Here is a 15,064-nt window from a genome sequence, read left to right as displayed (position 1 = left end):
GCCACGTCTATTAAAGGTACCTTTACAAGCATTGCTCTCACGTTACATTCAATGTTTTATTTTTTCCACATTGGGCTGTTGCAAAGTCGCCCCTCACGTTACATTCGAGTAAATACGGTAAATGAATCAATGATGAATTCCTTAGACACAGACCTAAAAAGCCTTGGTGAGCATAATACTACCAGGACAACTGAAGTACTGCAGACGTTTATACACTGTAAGATCCCTCATTAGAGTAAAAATATGGAATAAAAAGATGCACCTGCATTTAAGAAGACTAGCAGGTTTGCAATGAGGAAGGGGCCTAAGTCCACATTCTCATAAAAGATGCCAAACAGCATTGGCAAAGTTAATAATGTTTGCACTTGAACACAAGCAAGCGAACATACCTTGGAACAAAACAGTTTGGCAGAGGCCAGACTTCTGCTAGGCCACATACAAATGCATCGCCAAGCAGTAGGTTAAAATTCAGCCTGACAACAGCAAACTTCAATACACTGAAGTACTAAAACCAGAAGCCCAGGAGTGTTGGGCTGTCAAGGAGCATCAACTACCCGATAAGGAGGGGTAATCAACATAAAGAGTCATTGGGAGTGCTTAACTTTCCAGAGTCTATGCCTGTAGCAAATAATTTAGCATTAACATAGAGTCATTGGGAGTGCTAAACTTGACTCCAGAGTCTATGCCTGTAGCAAATAATTTAGGATCAACATAAAGATTCATTGGGAGTGCTAAACCTGACTCCAGAGTCTATGCCTGTAGTAAATATTTAGGAAGACAGAATAAGAAAAAAAACTTGTTGCAATTTTGACAATTATTTTTACCGTTTCCAGTACTGCATTCCTTATGTATGATATATTTGTTAAAGAACTGCCATTAAAAAAGAAAAATAGTGGGGGATCTTAGCTCCGTTTTGTATACTGAACAAAAGGGACCGTCAAGCTTTGCTTTCAAGAATAGATGCAACAATGCCTTTAAGAATGCCTAATCGATCTCCCTTTTTCGTGCGACACCTGAGCTTAACGGAAGGGTGAAAGGTAAGGCTTGAGGTGAAAGGTAAAGAATGCTTGTATAGCTGCCTCCGAAATCGGAAGTTGCACTTCGAGTAGTACAGCTGCCATTAAAGAAGAAAAATAGTGAGGGGGATATTAGCTCTGTTTTGTATACTGAACAAAAGGGACTGTCAAGCTTTGCTTTCAAGAATAGATGCAACAATGCCTTTAAGAATGCCTAACCGGTCTCCCCTTTTTCGTGCGACACCTGAGCTTAAGGGAAGGGTGAAAGGTAAAGGACGCTTGTATAACTTCCACCGAAGTCCGAAGTTGCACCTCGAGCAGTAAAGCTGACACGCTTTAAAAAAAAAAAAGAAAAAAAAAAAAAGCAGCGGGCACATTCAATTTTCACTTCCGAGAAGTCCTGCGCTGCTTTCTAACATGAGCCCGGCGTTCGATTTTTCTCGGACAGCCCAGAAGCTCCGCCTACCAGTACAACTCCCGGGAAAGTAGCGTTATGCCGGTGGCTATATTGAATGTGCCGCGTGCATTCTGTGTACTCTTCGCGTGCCTGCAGACAGTATCATGCGTTAAACCATGACACGAGCTCTAGAGCTTGTCTCTAAGCAGCTTTAAGATGCTCGAAATTTGCATCTTCGTATCCTAGTCTTGAATTTCACTACACAAGGACTCCACTTTGTAGAGATGCAATAACTTTTTGTTGCTTTTTACTACATTTTATGGCCCACATAACCTATGTAGTTAACTAAAGTGAAAAACAATTTGACCCAATTCATTAGGCCTTTCAGTCATTCGAGTGATGTCTAGGTTGGCAAAAAAAAAAAAAAAAAAAAAGCAACATTCAATGGCAGCAACCCAGGCTGTGCCAGTTTAGCCATGATGAGGGAAACAAGACGAGGTAAGTCAACTGACCAGTATGTCAGAGCAAAAAGAGCAGGAGGGTAAACGAGAGGGAGAGAAATGCTAGGCTTAATTCAATTCAAGCGAAGATAGATGTATAAAGGGCCGATGAAAGGCCAATTCTTGCACAGATTCTAGATAACATAGTGGGAATATGCTGAACCAAATATGAATGTTCAAAAAGAAAAGCAGTTTTAAAAAGCATAGTAAATACAGCTTTGGAGAAAGAAAATTGACCTACTATATAAAGGTAGGCATTATCTCCACTAGTTGCCCACTATACTGAACTGTATTGGAAATTAAACAGGAACCTTACAGCTTACTTCGCCCCCTTGAGACGAGACTTGGCTACCAAATAGCACCAAACAGCCCCAAACACTGATAATTACTTTTCAACATTACCCTAAGCCTATTGTACCTACTCCTTGCCAGTTTAGGATTTCCCCCCCAAAGCTACAACCTAGAACATCCAGAGCTTTAAGTGATATTAAGCAAGATTCTTCCAAATCCACTAAAAATTGGAAGCACTTTAGACAACATAACTAGGCAGTCTAAACTGCTGTACATCAAAAGACCCGAGACTATGGAACATCTTCCTCAAGCTTATTTATTTCTTCACCATCAATTTGTATACGCTGGTTATTGCTGGGAACTTGCACGCAAGAAGAAAATGATGTGCAAACGCGTGATCAAGTGCGTCATAACAGCGCCTCTCCTTGGAAACGGCGCAACATAAGGAATTCCATGACACCACCATAAATTCTGTGCTATTCTGCCAAGAGTGGCATGAGGAAAATACCATCAGACTACCCTTCCTTAAAAGGTAATTTAAATTGATGGTATGCGGCCATGCGGCAATTCACCTGCCTTTATTCCACAACACTTAAAAGCCTCACACAAGTACTCTTGCATCTATATTAAGTCCGCTGTCCTCGTATACCAACAAACAAAACCTAGAAACTGGTTCCATTTTGCAACAGGTACCACTCCGGAAATGTCCAGCCAAACAAGCCGACGTAAGCTTACAACTTGAAAGATCAGCCTCCGCTCACTTTGTTTGGTGCATGCGCTTAGAGATTCAGATTATGTTAAATATCAACACGAGCCTGAAGTTGGTATTTGTAAAAACAATCTATGGCTAGTCAGCTAATTAGTAGTAGTGCACTAAACAAATTCCGCCATTAGAAAAAATTTCTTTGAGCAACTACACAAATCTATATATACTCTTGAAAGCATGATTTCATAGAGTGATGCGCCCATACACTTGCCCTAAACAACATTGTATGCTCCAAAGCTTTAAAAAAGCTTTTTAAAAATTAAACGCAGAAAGTGGTAGAATACGCTGCAACCAAGTCCATGGCATCAAGGTTGGGGAATCACTTAGTATCTTCACTATTAAGTGCCATTTAAGCTTGAACTTCCACATATGGATGACAGCGCCACAATGGCATCAGCCGGAAGTTAATTGTGATGAGCGCATCCAAGCATTACAGGCACCAAAATAAGACTTTTTCAACAGTCAAGGTGGTGTTACATATTACTCAGCCAACCAATTTCACACAATAGAAACAACCTTTAATCGGAGACTCTAAGGTTCTTAAAAATTCTGAGCTGATGAGAACGCCTTCCAGCCTCCACAAGCATCATAATATCCAGCACAATGAAATGGCCAGACACAAAAGCAAAACGTAAAGCAATTATGCCAGTCCACTAATGGTATCTAGAGCAAAACCTGCGGCTAGCAAGTGCGAAGACAAAGCGAACCAAGAAATAGAAGGTGTAGTTACCCCTTGGTTTCCCAATTCTCATGCTGATTGCAGACAACTCTACAATTATTCGCACAAAAACAATGCACTGTGCGACTCCATAATTTGGCATAAGCAAAAAGGACAGCAAGAAGGCAGCACAGCGACTGCTTGGTGAAGGTATGCATGTTCAACAAACAGGCGACAGTCTGGCCTGATTAACGCCCAAATTCACAAATGCGCCTCGAAATAACGCTCTACCCCCCCTTCGCCCAGTAGAGAAAGCAGCTGCTCCTCTACTCGAAGGCTGGTTGGGATTCATAAACAACTCCCAGTATTTTCTCTCAACAAGGGCTTCTCGAGAAATCTCCCTCTACCACGTGTAGCAGGAATGGCACAAGGTGACAAGATAAAACAAAAGTTTGCCAGAAACCTACACACCGCTAATAGTAGCGTGTACAGTTTGCCGTGTCAAGCCTTCTGAACAACCTTTATAGCCAAGTAAAACATTTTGCATGCGACACAGATGAAGCAAAAGATAATAATAAATTAAAAATAAAACAATCAAATAAAAACCAGAAATAATTTTTTTATCTGGCAAGTCTCAGCTGGTGACAAGTGCGCACGGGACATTACATAGCATTTGAAAAGGATGTCAAACCTGGGGACATTTATTATGAAAACAGATTGTTCTATGCAGCGTGTTGCAACATGTGCAACTGAATCAACCCAAACTAACGAAGTGGACTCTTCGCAAGTAAATGACTCTCACAGAAGCCATCCCCTCCCACCGGCTGCAAATATCCGTTATGTGAAACAAAGCGAACCATATGCTCCTTCACAGGGTTAAGTCTGAAGATGTACCTAGCCAGAGGCGCAGGGGAAATCATTCACGCATGCAGCAGACGTCCGGAGTGCTGAACTGCACCTCCAAATTGGCGGTGGAGGAGCCCTCAAGGTAGTTCAAGTGTTACCCTGAGATTATCAAGGTTTTGCTCCACTCGAGGTGCAATTTGAGTGAAGTTTGGTTTCCTGAAGACCCCCCCCCCCCCCCCCCCCCTCAAGGCCTTGGAGTAAAAGTTCCAAGTCAAGGCGCGTTCATGAATTCAGATGTAAAATTATGACATGACTTATATGTCTACAGCCAGAAATGTAAACGTATTTACTCAGAAAAGTTCTGAGTAACGGTTTCTGCAACCTCTGAAATTTGGAACTCTTCTTTTTCCATAGAGGGAATCTAAGAAGATGCAGGAAGCATTGGAAACCACACGGCAGCTTGATTTCAGTTCAGAACGAGGTGAGGGATCTTTAGCGTGAAAGGATAAGCCCAGAGGGATGAAGAGGTATTACGGAGAAGACGGCAGGAGTGTTTCAAGCTGAGGATGTCGATATTCAATTTCAACGTCAGAAAATATGTTCCATATAAAACGAAGCATAGACTATTGCAGCAGCACTTTCCACCGCTGCCAGGGTAAGGTAATCAAGAAAAAAATTTGCTCTAAGTTTTTTGTTGCATCCATTTGCGATATCCAAGCACTGCCCTAGAAAATTGCAACAAAGCCAAGCTGAAAAATGTGTCTAATGACTTTCAGAAAAAGAACTTGGCTAAGTAATTTGCAAGTTAACACTGCAACAGTTCAGAACCATGAAGCAGTGTTTGCATACAAGTCACATTATGAAGAAGGGTGTCAAATCCTTTAAATGGGAACCGGTAATATTATGCAGAATCGGTTGGTTGATATTTCAGCGTTTTTTTTATACACAAGAGTCTTTTCAGAAACAAACCATTTGCAGTTGAGGCCACTAGGCAAGCAGAAGCGCACAAGTGACAAGCAAGGCAGTATATCTTACCGAAAAAGATCTATTTCTCCACTCGCGGCAAGGACGGTGTACACAGATTCCTAATGCAACACTTGAGGCTAAGTGCAGCTTGCGTGCCGCGGACTCAAAACAGATGCAGAGCAGCAGCTGGCTGGGCTCGGCACACGCTTAGCTCCTGCCTGAGAAAAAGAACAAGCTGTTAATGCGCTGTCGCAGCAAGGCCAAGAGAAAGTGCATCTCGTGGAGAGTTGTATCCCCGCAGAGAGCGTCAGGAATGAACACAGCAACAGTCACATGTTGACCTGTATGTAATGACTTCAGTACAATGTCTTGCCCCATTCCATTTACAAAAAAGAAAGTAGGGGAGTGGAAGAGGCAACATTGATCCGATGATGCACAAGGTCCCTGCCACTGTCCCACGAGAGGCCACTACTCAGTAAGGACTGCGATGATTCCAACCAGCACCATACTGCGGTGGGTAGCCAAGGTAGCCTGTGTCATAGCCCAGGTAGCTGGCATACTGGTCATGAGGGCCATCTTGCCATGGCGGGAACGGGCGTTCCAGCACCTGTTCCCGGCGAAAGCGCTCCACCTCTTCTTCCAGCTTCCTGCGCTCTTCGTTGAGAACCTTCTCCAACTCCTCTCGCTTGTCCTTTTCAAAATCAAGAAAGCGCTTCCACCGCTCTGCCACCCTATGCTCCTGCGTGCCTGGTCGCGCGAAACGTGGTCCCATCTCCCGCTCCCGTGCATATCCCCGGCCCCGCCGCGACACTGTCCGTTCAGGCAAGCCTAGGACCCAGTCTCGGTACTCCAGAGGCTCTGCATACACTGGTCGTGGCTCACTGGTGAGCAGGAAGCAGCCTTCGAGGCAGCGCTTCAGGGCAGCCTGGGCTGCGGGCTTACGTGCAAACTCCACAATCCCCTCGCCAACAGAGCGCCCCCTGTCGTCCACAATGACCACAGCCCTTTCTACTTCTCCGAACAGGGAAAACGCACTCTCCAGAAGTTCATTGGAGACCCAAGGTCCCAGATTGCGCACGCTAAGGCAGGTACCCTGAGTGGCAAAGCGCACCTGAATACGGCGGCCGTCCACGGGGGCATCATCGAGCGCTGCCTTGGCAGCTTCGGCTGCTTCATAGGAGGCCATCTTGACAAAACCAAAGCCTTTTTCAGCATTAAGAAATGTCTCTTGTACTTCCCCATGCTCTGAGAACAGCCGCCGCAGTTCTTCTTCTCCTGTGCTGGCAGGCAGGTTGCCCACAAAAAGGCGACAGCGGCCACCTGGCTTCTCGTCTCGTGGCCGCACAGCAGCACCCCCGTGACCCAACGCCTTGGCCAGCTTGCCCTTGGCATTAGAGGCTGGTGTTACACGCAATCGGCGGCCCCGCCTCAGGTTCATGTCCAGGTTCGTCACCACCGCCTCGGCACTCTGTGGACTGTCCATCTTGACAAAGGCAAAGCCCTTCTGGCTGTTCACAAAGACATCCCGCACAGCCCCATAGGGCTCTACCAGTTCCCGCACATCATCATCGGTCACTGAATGAGGCAGGTTGCCGATGTAGATGCGGCTGCGATCAAGGGCCACATCAGGCGGTGGGTCCTTGGGCCTGTAGATGGGTGGCCGCTGGCGCGGCTCTGTGTTGTCGTGGAAGCTCATGCTGCACCTCCTCCAGGTCACTCCACGCCTCTAGCACGCACACACACACACACAGGTTCACTTGCATGACTCAAAACACCACAGGAGCATCCACGTAAGAAGCCTGCCTTCTGAATTTACATGTGAATACTATGCTAAAGGAATTGCCAGGCCCTGTGTGAATTTAATTGAACAGCTAACCTTGTCAATATATCCCCTGCCCTGCTTTAGCCTGAGAACCCCACACCTGCCCTAACCAAACAAGACCTCTTGGCCATAGCACAGCTAACCTTGTCATTCAAGTAGGCAAATGTAATGACTAAATATGCTCCATCTTAATCCTGCCTTTACACTAGACAGAGTGGGTTAAAATGATTCCAATAGACAACCATGAAGCTGATCACTACAGTGCACATACAGTCGAACCAGGATATATCGAACTTCATTGGGACAGTGAAAGTTCAGTTAATAAGAGTGGCAGCAGATAAGCCCATCTCTAACCTACAAATAAGAGCAAACTGCACTAATGATGGTAGGCTTACTTTACTGAGCATTTAATCCTTTAATCCGCAGCGGGGAGCTGTGGTGAAGTTCATGGCTGCGCCCATCCGTTGTTTCTGGCTAGCACGGTACAAGACATCAAAACATTTGTGCATCATTTCTCCATGTCCACTGAGGCGCTGTGCCCCCCTCCTCCCTCTTGCGCATACTAATGAGTGATCAGCTCTTTACAACCACCCACCACTCATCATACCTAATGCATTCCCAGAACATTATAGAATAATCACTCGGTAAAACTAATGTCTGCAACGCCTTCGTCAGCAATGGAAGCCAAACACACTGGGCGAGAACTGTCCGTAGGGTCGGCTTCATGACAGCGATGTGACGCGGGAACTGTACAGGAGATGAAAAGGCCTCGTGCTCACCTCGTCATTCACAACATCCCCCTCAGGTGCCTAGGAGCGCACAATCAACCAGTCTTCGCAGAAAAAAAGTGATCATAAAGGGTCGTTAGGAGCAGGCCCACTAGCAGGGCGCCCCTTGCAGTTCATCATAATGAACTACTTCCCATTAACTTTACACGTGATTTCAGATGGGATAAGATGTGTTCGATACATCCAATAATTTAAAATATCCTGCTTCGATATATCTGGGCTCAACTGTACTGCTTTGGTTACCTGGCAATGCCTGACCTGGAATTGTTGCCATTCCAGTGAAAGGCAACAGTTAGTGCCAGAAAAACTGGACAAACAGCATCAGCCAGCCAAAATGAAAGATAGCTTAGTAATTATAAAGTTCCAAATGCAAGCTTTACAATGATCTTCACATAATGCCCATTTCCAAAAACTGTTCTACCAGCATACAGCAAAACAGATCACACTAAAGTCTAACCATCACTTTTCAACCACAGCAGAAAATTACCCAACAGGATTCTCATGGGCTGCCAAAATATAGAGAAAGAACTACAAAAAATTGAGTAAAACCTTCTGCAAAGGAATATTTAAAGACCATCGTGAAACACAGCATGGCACTGCAGTCTGCTTTGAGTTCCTTTGCCAACTCTTAGAAGCAAATTTGAAACCAAGCAGCAGATGACACTCCCTTTAATTTGTGCCATTTTCCTTCCATATTTCTCAACTTTTTCCAAGCAAAACAGGAAACGCATAAAGCACGAGGCATTTTTGGGATTCATTTGTCCCATATAAAAGGACGAAATACAAAGCAGTATTTTGTCAACCCTGCATCCGTTGCTACCAAAAACTTGGGCAATAAATTACCATTATGGGCTAGTAGCAAAGCCAAGTAACAATGACTAAACGCTTAATATGCACTGCAAAGTCGCTTGCACCAGCAAAACGCCTTTAATACCGCACCACTTGCATTCATGCGAAGGTTACCCATTCAACAATACTAATGTACTCGTTTGAATTGCACACTTAACCCCCTAACTGGAACACTGAAAGAGACCCTCCATCGAACATATGTTCCACAGCTAAACCCATAGTATGAACCCACAGCTGACTGCAGTGCCTCCCTACTAACGTACAGCACTGCATGATCCTTTGACTGAAGTAGTATAGTTGGCATGAGAATCCTGGGAACTTTCATTGTGGTGCTACCCGAGTTGAACTGAAATAGCCAGCCTTCATCATGAACACCCAAAGAAACCTGAATAGTTGGCCCCGTACTAAAGCAACACCAGAGTCCCTCAATACTTTGTTCTGGTCCCGAAACTCCCGCCAAAGTTTAATATAGGGTCAGCGCTGGCCGCTAGAGGCACAGTTGGGCACTGAAGGGCATGCATCCGCTGCCGGAGCTGCAGGCGACAGTAATATTTCTAGTTTTACTTGCCCCTAAAAGCTCAAACTGTCTCGTGATAGTCGTATTAGGTGACGCAAGGATGTGCTCCACATTAGGCAGTTGCACGAGAGACGAGGACAACGCTAATGATATACGTGTATGCCTCACCGGAGCAGACGACAGGCGTGAAACTGCACAGCATAGAACCTGCTATGAATGAAATTTATAATGTTGCAGCACACTTAGCCCCAGTCTGGCCCCACTACACGAGCCGCAGCACTGTTTACTTCCTGTCTACACGATGTTCTCTCTGATCGTAAAACTTGCAGCACACAAGCGAAAACACCACCACAGTCCGTGTTGAGCACGTAGCGCGCATTCACAGATCTTCGTCACCCGATATCGGTTGGCAGATCGTCAGCACATTTCTGTGCTTAATTTACCCTTGTCGATCTATGGTGATGGTCAGTGGCGTGCAGATGTCAGGCTACAGTGCCACCACGTCGTCGAGACTGGAGTTGTCGGACGCGCATCAGCTTGCACATATTCGCGGTGCTCCGCCGTCCCCGCCGACCAATAGCTGCCGCCGTTTTCTCTTGAGCCCGACAACAGCCGCGGCGCGGTCTGCCATGGCTCCCGTGGCGTTGATTTTGATCTCTGCTTGAAGCTTTTTTTGGCCGCTTGTTATGCAATTATAGTCATGAATTCGAGCAACGAATGCTTAAGGATAATAGCACAAGATTCTGCACTTCGGGAGTGTGCGCGACGTTTTCCCAGGAATGCACCGATGGCAACGGCTGCACCTCAGTGCTACGGCTGTTCACTAGCTGTGTACAAACAGATATCGCTGTTTACGTCGTGTAAAATGTAAGCTGAGCCAGCTGAGCTCCCTCTGCTGTCACTAAATTCGGAACCGCCGCGGTCTCCCCCTTTTCCGAGCTACTGGCGAAACCGCCTACGCGGTTTAGAAATTTGTCAAATAGAGCACCGACCTCCCCCGTTGCAGTGATACAGCGTCGCCATTCACAGTGAATTCCTCGACACGAATGATGTCCACGGCGTGATAGTGCTTTTCACAAACGCGCATATTTAGAATCGAAAGTGAAGCCACATGTCTCTTCCCGCAGTATTGCACGCTTCCATTTTTCCGACAGCTCCTTATCAGCAGGGAAGCGAAACGAGACCTTCTCGGTCACACTTTTGTAGCTGGAACGGCATCCTGGTACGCAGCAAGTGTTCGGCATGGTTCCACGCGTACGGGTTACCTGATATCAACGCACAGCATAACACGAGACGTCGAAATTCGTACCAGCGTGGATGCTTTCTGATCGGTCGCGACAGTGCTGAGTTCCTCAACGGTGCCCTTCAGTGCCCAGTGGCGGCGCGGGCGGTATATGATCCTCTCCCATAGCGTTACGGAGGAGTTTCGTGACCAGAAAAAAGAAAAGGATTGAGGGACTCTGGCGACACTAAGGCCAAATAGAAGCCCTCCTGTACTCATATACTGTAGCTCGCTGTAATACCAAAGGTACCAATCACACATGCACACACACATACGAGCTATTATAGACTAGAAATGAAAACCCGCCTACAGCCACCAAAATATGAAATACAGGGGCGCCAAATTGCAAGTAAAATGCAAGAACTGGCCCCAATTCCCACCCCCATAGGCTATGCTATGCTGCCATTCACCTCAACAAGATAACGCCTTTGTTGTCAACAGCTCCATGAGTGAGTTGATTTGCAAGATTTTTAAACCCAAATTCCACCATGCTGGTAAGAGTCAAAAACCAGTAATGGCATGCAGTTCTCAGTGGCATGTTAAGGAATGTGATCACAGCCTTTCGTCCGGACTGTAATCGCTTCAGAATTGTCACATGAGCCAAAGTAAATGACACCTTTCATTTATGGGGCTTATTTTTCCAGAGCGCAAGTATAAAAATCCGGATTATAAGTTGAAAACAGTGCAAATAGGGCTTCCCATTTCCCAAACAAACGTTTGCTCAGTTTGAGTTTCTTTTGCCAAAAAATAAAAAAAAAATTGGCACTTGCTCCACTGAGGCAGAAATTGTGACGACAAAACTACGCCCCTTCCCAAGTAGGTACTATATTTGCACACAGTTATACCTCTTGGGCGCTTAACATTACGCTTGCGAGTGCACCTACACGGACACTAAAGATAACCTTTATATTTACTTATGATAAAACTAATGAAAAAAAATCTGCAGAAATGGTCTTTCTGAATATCCAAATGCTATTTATAAGCTCTGCGTGGACACTAATTTTTGAGTGCAGTCAAGTGATGCAATTGAGACTGTCCACGGTGGGGCACTATTGCGACCTGTTTTTTCGTTTTTCTTGCACACTGGCGCGTGCCAAGCAGTGAGAGGAGCATTATTTTTATTGCCGATATATTTGGCGCTAGAGAAGTTAGCTTAAAGGACTATAGACACCAAATTTTGGTGTCATTTTTAGTCTCATTAATGGTGCATAAGTCATTCCCGTATATTGATCCGTCCGCAGTTTTAGCCAATGATCACTAAATTTATAACCGAATTTTCTTTTCTCACCAGTTTCGGTTTCAACAGCCGAGAGATGGCTAATCATGCCTTAATGAGCGGCATGAAAAAACAGATATAATTGCTCGTTTTCCACTTGTGATTCCTGTTCTTGAGGCAGGCTGGCTTTATTATTGTAGTGAATTCAAATGACACAGCAATGATTATACTACTGTATGTTCATCCTCACGTGACCTAGACTTGGCTGTGACGTCACAGCCATAGCTCGGCTGTTGAAACCAAAACAGGTGAGAAAAGAAATTCGATTATAAATTATTGAGGAGTCGTACGCGAATGTGACATGGCGATCAGTGTATAGTAATGTACGAGGCATTATTACAAATGATAAAACACAAGCCCAAAAACTAGGCGTCTATAGTCCTTTAAAAACTTGGGTAGCCAAGAAGCCAGAATTCCAACCAGCTCCTTGAGCATGTCACACACAGCAGCCAAAACTCAACAGTGCTAATATCCATCCATGTCCCACACCCCAGCATTAGTGTTAAGTGTGAGGGCGGCAGTACGTACAACTGAAATGCATGATGGGCTTTGTTCTAAGGCGTCATGGGGCTATCATATTAAGATCGTACGTTTGGCCCTACCAGGGGTGCTGAACTAACAGCAGCAGTCTATTAAAAAGTAGTAAACGAAACGGCGTCTTTTACATCTGTGATGACAGCAGCTGCCGATATGGCCCTGTGGTAGCAAATAGCCTATTCCACAATGACAGCAAAATCCAAACAGTTGTTCTAAATTAATTACACAGCAATATATAATATCACTCTTTTCTTAACTGCATGTAAGCAGAGTGATCGCTTATTTCAAAGACACCTGTTGGCTCTTAAGCTGTAAATCAATCTGGCATCAAAGCAGCTATTAACAGCAGAATACGTGGAAAAATGTACCTTGATACTGAAATGTCCACAGACAAACAAGAAATGATCCGATGGCTGTAAGCCATGCCTCAAATAAATGACCTTCGATTACAACTACAATTCACTCCAAGCCGCATGAGCAAACTGTATGGCTGTGGTATTGTTGCTCAGAACTTAATCCCAGCCAAGTGAATCGCTATTCTGAGGAAATATTTCTGTGTACTGCAGCTGTGCTGTTCAGAGCAACATTGGGTAACTAAAAATCATGGTGGTAACAAATGAACTATAGAGTCCTGCTAGCTAAACAGTTACCACTCCACGACCACATAAGCCGAAGCTTGAGCAAAAGAAAAAAAAAACACACAACATAAATGCGCAACATGCTAGATATGACAGCAATGCTGGACATATTTACCTTACGTCCTCCCTTGGGTAGCCACCCTGAAAAGCATGTTTTATTTAGTCCAACTACTTGTGCTGCCATCAAGAACAAAATGAAAATTTTATAAATTCTTCAAATTAAAATAATGCTTTATTTGAAACAGGTCTTTCAGAGAAAATGAGAAAAAAGGAACCACAGCTTTCGGAACACAGGTGGCGAGTATTTTGCAGGTGATGTTTTCACATTTTAGTACACCACCAGATTAAAAAACTGCTCTCGCATTTCTCCGAAGAAAGATTTCGAATAGGCTGTCGACAAGGAAAATACAATTGTTCTTTTATGTTAAAACAAGAGGTTGAGCTATTAACGTCCATGCTACAAGCACCAAACTGTTTTTCAGGTAACACGCTCCGCTCCTGCCCACCTGGCCTACCGCTGTAAGCAGCGTATTTGAACAATGTATTATTGAACGCCAACAAGTCCCATCAGTGCGCTTAGTAGTAGTTTAGTTGTGGCGGCTGACGGTCGGCGTAATCACGCTGCTTTACATCCAGAAGCAATACCAAGCTCCTTCGTGCACGCGTATTCGAGCAATGTATTATGGACCGCGCCGAAGCAGCAAGGAGAAGGAATTTAAACATACCTTGCCCGGTCGCCTCCTGCACTCAGCTTTTCGAATTCTACAAAAGTATGACACCGATTTCAATACACACGAGCCAGACAGCGAGTGTAGGAATCAAGTACTGACCCTATGAATGGCCTCTACAAATTTCAGCAAAGCCTTCAAACACCATTAAAGCGCAGCCTACACCTGCGGAGACGCCGGTACTACCTGCGCCATTTTCAGTTCCTCGTACCATCGGTGTCATTCACCTGTTCGTGCAAATAGGTCCGTAAGTAAAGCCCGATCTCGAATACCTATCAACGCACGCGACTAGGCAAGCACGGTCCTTCAAATCAGCCGTACGCAGACTTGTCTGCCTCGTTGAGAAAAACGATGGACAGGCTGGCAATCTGCATAACCGGCGAAGGCGCCAAGCACTCGTTAGGCTTAACAGCTAAAACGCACACGACTTCTTCCGGTGTATCACTTTATGCCGAATAAAAGCTCAAACCATACAGCACCGAGGCGGAATTCAATGAGCATCTGTAGGGTAAGCAACAGCACAGTACTATCAGCGGAACTTCGATTTCTTCTACGCCCGGGTCGAAAAAGTAAACTTGTACAAAAGCAAAGCTCTACGGGTGTCAGTTAAAAGCTAGATTGTGCTAATTCGGAAAACAGACCGAGAAAGCTACACACTTGATGCATGCAAACAGTAGTCTGAACACCACAACTAAATAATGCTACAAGACTGGTCAAGCAGTAGCGAAGAAGTCTACTTGTGTTGCATCCATTGCGTAGCAATGGCGGCCGGCTGAAACAATAACGACCGGGCAAGACGCCGGCAGACGAAGAAACAACGTTACCGAGAAAGCCATCACTGACAAGTATAACGTAACAGACAAAACCTTACCTCTCGTGTTAGTTTACAGCCTTGCTTCCAGTCTTGCCAAAGGAAACCAACCAGTACCGACGACGAATTCCACACGTCCGCACAGAATGGCGAAGGATGCCCAACGAGAAGGAGAAGACGCGTACTGCGCAGGCGCAACAAATGCGGGCCAACGTTCGTCACAAAACAAAACAAAACAGAATATTATTTTTAGATGTTCCCCAAAACAACACTGACATAATAATAATAATGAAAGTAAAACAAAATGCGTTCTTTTCCCTCTTAAAATTCGCCTAGAACGTTAACCTCAAGCTCAACAAAATGGTATCAATTGAAA

General features: G+C 45.0%; 1 protein-coding gene across 6 annotated transcripts in view; it reads right to left on the bottom strand.

The window, feature by feature from the left end:
* The window catches only part of LOC146185978 (uncharacterized), a 28,473-nt gene extending 13,454 nt beyond the window's left edge, over positions 1-15,019 (bottom strand). The window contains exons 1-4 of one of the 6 annotated variants that reach the window (XM_084606906.1): positions 14,749-15,017; positions 13,875-13,911; positions 13,265-13,290; positions 5,510-5,658 (exon numbers count right to left, since the gene is read on the bottom strand). The gene's annotated coding sequence lies outside the window, so the exon portion shown is untranslated. Of the gene's footprint in view, positions 1-5,509; positions 5,659-13,264; positions 13,291-13,874; positions 13,912-14,748 lie in introns of all 6 variants that reach the window. The other 5 variants (XM_084606909.1, XM_084606905.1, XM_084606904.1 and 2 more) reach the window with 5 other exon arrangements.
* Between the last annotated feature and the right edge of the window lie 45 nt (positions 15,020-15,064).

This window comes from Amblyomma maculatum, chromosome 6 (genome assembly GCF_055883805.1).
Source record: "Amblyomma maculatum isolate TAMU_Amacu chromosome 6, ASM5588380v1, whole genome shotgun sequence".
NCBI lineage: Eukaryota > Metazoa > Arthropoda > Arachnida > Ixodida > Ixodidae > Amblyomma > Amblyomma maculatum.
Note: the sequence above shows the minus strand (reverse complement) of the source record. Positions and strands in the feature narration are given on the sequence as shown.